The following is a 6,970-nucleotide window of genomic DNA, read 5'->3' on the forward strand; positions in this document are numbered from 1 at the left end:
TGGAAGTATCCACACTCCTATACAGCTAATTGTGCCTACAGCCCTGCAAAAATGCCTTAAGCAAGGCAGACATTCAAGAGGAGGGGGTAGAAAAACACAGGGATGACATGCCAATTCCACTTAGCAAAGTATTCATAAGAGGGTCGTTTAAGCAGAACCCTGCAAATGAAATGCTTAATTCACCAGCGGCATAAATCTGCTTTGCTTAAATGTGCTCTTTTATGGAGACATTCTGAAATTAAAAGCCAAATTGCTTAAATGACTTCTACCTTATTATTTTTTTCTTTTGTGTGTCAGTAGTTAAAATGGCATTTTCAGAAAATGTTTATCTACATTTGGGTTTAAAAAAAAAAAAAGTTATTATGTAGCACCAACAAGTTCCGCATGTTAATTTAAAAATAATAGTAAAAAAATCATTAAAATAATATAAATAATACTAAAAAAAATTATAATGTGAGCTGTGATGTCATTGTGACATCGCTGGCATGTTCAGGATTTTTCATTCTAAATTTTCAGCTAATCATCCAACTATGGTATCAAAAGAAAGCTCTATCTCTCCTTTAAAAAACAATATATAGTTTATATGGTTACACTATTCACTGGAAAATGGACTTATCTCTGAACCGACATACCCCAAAAATGGCAAAATTGCTCCGAGCTTTGAGGTACCAAAAACCCCTGGGATTGAAGGGGTTAAATACCCACCTAATGAGGCTGAGACTATTTTATATAATCTCGTGAAGTACGGTATGTTATTACATTAAGTATGTGTCCCTACTAGTAGTAGTAGAAGACAAGAATAAAACACACACACACACATATATATATATATATATATATATATATATATATATATATATATATTCATATACAATGAATATTAAATATACGATCTAAACACTCCACGCCCCCAATATATAAAGCGTCAAGGATATCAGCAGAAAGGAACAGGAGTCATCATAGAAGCTCAATTTAGAACTTTATTGACATTGAAATCGCTGTTTGGATTATAAAATAGATATTTTAACGGACGCATCTCCAGCCCACACACTTCAAACACCGAACGGTACGATATTCGAAACTACAGCATGAATGACCAATCAACAACGATCGGTCTCTTCCTCTCATATTACTGGTTAAAAAGGTCCTCTTCCCTTTCCGGTATCCTTTCTCCAGGATTAGTGTTCCGGGGTGGGGCATTCTGGGACATTTCCCCGAAACCTATAAATAGGGGGCGGGGTTTGCCGGCACGCCGTGTCGCAGGGTGGTGAATGTGTGCGGTTGGTTAGTGAGAGCTCAGAGAAATGGGGACAGATAGTTACGGGGGTCTCAGGCGTTATCGGGGGATGGGAGAGGCAGGAATCTAAGACCCAGTAAATCACGAGAGCTCTGACGAAGTTAAGTACAAGTACGCGAAGGGTTGAGTGCTAGGGAAAGGGAGGCAATGTTAATGCCGAAACAGGATTCATAAGAACGCCCCCCCCACTCGTGATTACTATGGCAACAAAGTTCAAATGTGCGACAGAAAGCTTGTGGAAGAAATGATAGGTGGTTAGGATTACATAAGCATTAAGCAACTGTTCAGTGTGGTGCTGTAGCATTGAGTCATCTGAATTATAACATGGGAGTATATATTTTTTTATATGAAGCTTATTAATTTTTTTTTTTGACAAGACATCCTGTTTTCTGTGCCTTTCAAGTTTTTTTCAGTTCTAAGTTGGACAATATTGCTCCAATATGTAATAGATGGATCACCTGTGAAGATGGGTTAGGGTTTGCCAATAAGTATGCATCTACAGATAATGCAATGCAATTCAAAACCACCGCTTTTGGCCCACTCTGGACCTGCTAATCTGAATACAAATGCTCCCTTATTCTGAAAGATAAACAGAAAAACCACCAATAATGTGGTATTTATATCTAAATTTTAAATCGCAAAAAATGCAGTGTATAGAAATAGTAGAATTATAGTTCGGCTGTGAGAAGAAAAGACTATTATATTAAAAAATAGTTTTCAGGCTGCCTCCCTACAGCAACATTCTCCAAATGTTGAAACAGTAATGTCAAACAAATTCCACTAGGGGGCGCTCACATAAAACAAGACATACAAAATAATAGTGTAGATTGCAATAATGTGTACTCGGTAACAATATAGGTCATCTGATTATCTGAATAAAACAGCAGAAAAGATACAATGGTGTAGTAAGTCAATTCAGCATATATTTGGACATCAACCGAATGTGCTAGTTGCGTCTTATACTCCGGGAGCCATTCTTGTCTTTCCATGCCGAGGGTCCACCAGTATACGCTTCGGGGAGTTTTCTGAGCACAGCGTGATGTGCCCGACAATAAAGTATATAACCGTATGTTTAAAATGTATTTAATCAAGGGATAATTCCCCGCTTAATATAAAAATATATAATAAATAAAAACAAATTGTGATTAAAAAAATCTGTGGTGAAAGTCCGTATTAACAATCCTCTATGCGTTTCGCCAGGAAATTGGCTTCATCAGGAGGTATCTAATTGATAGCTTTTTTTCATGGCAGCTCTCTGGGATGTTAAAGCTGGTGCACTGATTTAATATGGTAAATCCCTTTTTTTTATTAAATTTATATAATGTATGTGACCAGCCGTGTAAAATGTATTGACACCAAAAATAGTTACCTGCGCACTATCCCAAATCCCTATGCTTATTTAGACAAATGGAGGTTCTTAGTTTCACTCTTCAATGGCCATTTTAAAGCCGAAGCTCGCCTGCCACATCACGGCAAATCTCTTAGGCGAGTCCTACACTGAACAATTCACCTTGGTACTTTGAGCTAAAGGTAAAACTCTGAGACAGGGGTATTCTCTGAACCCCTACACACTTATTAACCCTTAATAGGGACCACCTGGGGTGGGCGGCAGCATTTGTAACCTGGCTGTGAAATACAAACATAGAAGAAAGCCCTGCGTTCATTGGGAATTGTGTTCAGATGTCAGTAAAATATAAGCATGATGGTACTATCAAAGTACATAACCCCCAAATAATGACCCATTTTCAATACGCCGTGAGTACTAAGTGAAATAGTATCCCATGTGATATTGCATACAGTTTTGCCTGTAGCATGTGAGCAACAGTATAGTATCAGTCTCTAACAGACTGCTCTGTACCGTTTACTAAATGGGTCATTTACTGGGGGTATCCTAGCAATTTTTCTACATATTCTTTAAAACCTCGATATTCTAATACTGCGCTTGTAGGTAAACAAATGCGGACCTTTTTCATTAGTGCAAATATTTCAAATCTGAGGATAACTATCCACACACAGTCTATTTTGCTTTTGTCTGTGATCTAAAAACTTATGGCAACAGAAAATGTTTAGTTTTTTTCCATGGAAAGTAAGTGTTTTAATAGCTTTAGAAGGCATATAAGCCTCCTCAGAATGGCTGTAATGAAGAAAGCTTATGTATGATTAGGAAAGGTTGAATTCAGAAACCTGACTGACACGCAAAAGGACATCTGCATGGGAATTTAACTCCCAAACAATAAAATTATATTGTGCCAGTGACTTAAAGTGAAAAGGCTGAGAATCCTAATATTTGGGAAGTCTTCATATGAAAAGTTTTCATGCAGCACATGTGATTTTTTTTTTTTTTTTTTTTTTTTTTTTTTGGCACCGCTTGCAGATTGGGGCTGTCTGATCACATTATGGAAATTTTGCTTTAATGTGAGACTGGTGTCTAAAGGCAAAAATAGTGTTCAGGGAATTTTCACAACTGCAGTAGTGTTCCACATTGAGCAAACCTAATTTATAATTCCCACTGAGCAGTCCAAAGCTACTTGTAGCCTTAGTATTTGTATGCATTGATCATAGAACATAAAATTTATTTGGTTTCAAGGTGTGAATCCCAAAAACTTCAAAACCATGCAAGGACCTTCGGTCTTGCCAGCTGCCAAGGGGGTCCCAAAATTGGCTGCTCTGGTTTGCAGCGTTGCTAAGAGAACCGAACACATTTCACTGAGGAGGGCCATTACACAATGTGACGGATCGACCCGTGCCCCAAACTGGACACATCCGCCCGCCAGCTCCTTCCCTCTCCCAGTCAGTGGACACGCTGTGGCTGTCCGAAGAAAGCAGTCACAGACCAGTGCTTCCCTCAATCATGAGACAGGACTTCATGCTTTGAGGTTAAAACAGAACTATTTATTACAAACACACAGAACTTATATACAATCTCCATTCATTGTGCACCGAACCCAACCTAACGGATCGGCTTTGGGATGACCGGGCCTCTACTGTCTCTAGTCCTGCGGGTGTAGGGAGAGCGGGTATGCGGCCTCTGGGGCACCCTGGCAGCCCCATGTCAGTCACCCAGGCTCCTGGGCCTGGCCCGTAGTCAATGGGTAAGAGGCCAGCCCAGAAGCCTCTCCAGTGGGCATCCCTCTTTAGTCTCCTCTGCAAACATGGGAGACCTTTCTCCAGGGCTTCCTTTCCCTTCTGGGCCCTCAGCCCAGACTCTGCTCCCTCCCAACCTGATGGAACCCTCGCATGGTTACCCTGACTACGGGCTTGTCCCGAGTCAGCTCCATATTCCCCCACCTAAACAACAAGCACCCACTCCAAAGCAGCAGCAGTTTCACTTACCCCTACCTGGCTCTCTGAGCTGGGGCTCTTTTGCCCACTGGAACCTGCTGCTGGGGAGGAGTGCCGGTTGCCCTTCCTCCCATAATTGGTGACAGCCGCTGGGGAGAGCCAGATAATGGGGGTGTAAGCAGTGCAGGGCAGAGGTCAGCGACTCTCTGCCCGGTTGCCCGCACTTCTGGTGTAGGGAACGGTGCTGGACAGAACACCGTCACTCTGCCCTTTGGCCATCTATCTTGGTCAACAAAGCACCCCTGCCAAACGCCTCATCAAAGTGTATGGCACCCCACAAAGCGCCGGGGAAATCTCATCATTGACTGACACACCCTGTGGAAAGGATAAATGTTGGATGAGTCGGTATTTCCCTCTTTGGCTCCTTCTTCGGAACCACCCCCGAAGGTGAAACCCTCAAGTTAGCTAAGGGCATACCTGAAAACGGCCAGCCATCTCCATATCCAATTTCTCCTGAACAACCAAAGGATGCTCTAAAGCAGAGCGAAGATTCCTAAAAACCCTAACCCCATCAAACTCCTGAAAGGGAATACGAAAACCCTTAGCAAAACCATCCCGCAGTAACCTACCAGCCGCATGGTCCGCATACTGCTGGAGCCACAGCTCCATCCTTGCGACAGTCACCAGCGTCCTCCCTTTTTCTCCTAGATTCGGCAGGTTTTGTAGATTTTCTGAAACACCGAGTGAGGGGGTGACTGCCGTTGCAGTTTGAGCATTTGTGCCGTAATGTAATGCCCCCTACCTATATATATGCTTTGTTTTTTTTTTTTTTTGTTTTTTTTTTAATGCTCTCAGAAGGAACCCCAGTGCCAAAGAATCCTCCCGGCGCGGAAGAGGGCGCCCCTACCTTTGCTGCCGGAGCAGCAACCCTAGAGTACAATAAATACGAATACAAATTAAATACTAGAAATACTGAATGACAAACTTAATAGAGCGTGAGCAAATGGTGTGTAAAGTAATGAGCCTGAAATCTTAGGGTAGTACATGCGTCTGCAGTATATAAACAGGTGGGGCCAAGCCTATGATTGTATGTGTACAGGTTTTTGTGCGCCCCAGGTGAGGTGGTTATATTAACAATATATATATTTTTTGACAGTCTAGCCTTTGACATGTCAAAATAACAAATTCAAAGTGCGAGTTAATCAACAAATAGTAGAAAACAAATCTTGAAATATAAATGTGAACTAGCAACAATATTTACATTTAAAAAGTAAATTCAACCTTTGTCAATTGCTGCTAGTGTCAGAAAATGCCACTGTTTGGGACTGCTAGTTCTAAATACAGGAGGTGAAAGCACTGAAAAGGCTTTATATCCAAAGGCTATAGCACCAACCACTGTCACAAAAGGGAAATGCAGAAGACATGTTTTTACTTTAATTATGAATGCAATATAGAAATGTTTACAAATTCAATAAATACAATACACAACACTTTAAACCTCAACATTTTCATGATGCAGTCCCCTTTCTAGCACCAGATTGGGGGATTTTCTTCAAATTCCAGAGCGAGCAAGGTAATCAGAAGGTTCTTTGAAGATCCAAAGTGAAGTTTCATTTGTCATTTTGTGGATTGGGACAAAACAGTGTGTTCAGACATGTGGACGTCTAAGACTAAAGTAGACTTAGAACCACTTCATCAAAAGTTCAGGAATAGCTCAAATCATACACCCTTTAAGGTGCATATGCTCCACTATGTAACCTTGGCATGGTTCTTAAATGTGGAACAAACACAATGAAAAGCAGGGGATTGTGGCAAATGTAGTCTATTTATTACATATAAACAAGGAGTCCCTGTATAATGTGGCATTCCCTCTGCCCTAGGACAGCTGCTGTCACCGTGCACTCAGCATCCCGTCAGTGCCCGGATCAACCTGCATCTGGCATTACATGTGGGTCCGAGGGGCAGGCTAGGAGCTCAACTAGCCCTCCACCCCTCCCCCGAGATGCAGATAACAAGCTTTGCCACCACTCCTAGCTGCCATTGTGGAGGATCGACAGGGCATTGTCAGAATGGCCCGCCCCATCTGCACCCTGACGTGCTTCTGGCAAAAGCCCCATTCAGCCCTAAGAAACAAGCCTGACCACAAAGTCAGTGCTTGCCATTGACCGATAGTCGGCGGAAGGGTGTGGCTGCACCCAGCCATGTGTTTCTGGCAACCTTGGGAGGAGGGAAGGTGTTAGCATATTCTTTGTCTTGAATATCTAAGCTTCTCCAGTGATCAAACAGCAATCAAGACCACAGCTTCTATGTCTATTAATTAGGTTTATTCGATGACAAATTATCAATTCATACAATACCAATGCTGGAACAAATGTTGATAAAAGGTACTGT

This window comes from Spea bombifrons, chromosome 1 (assembly GCF_027358695.1).
Source record: "Spea bombifrons isolate aSpeBom1 chromosome 1, aSpeBom1.2.pri, whole genome shotgun sequence".
Taxonomy (NCBI): Eukaryota; Metazoa; Chordata; class Amphibia; order Anura; family Pelobatidae; genus Spea; species Spea bombifrons.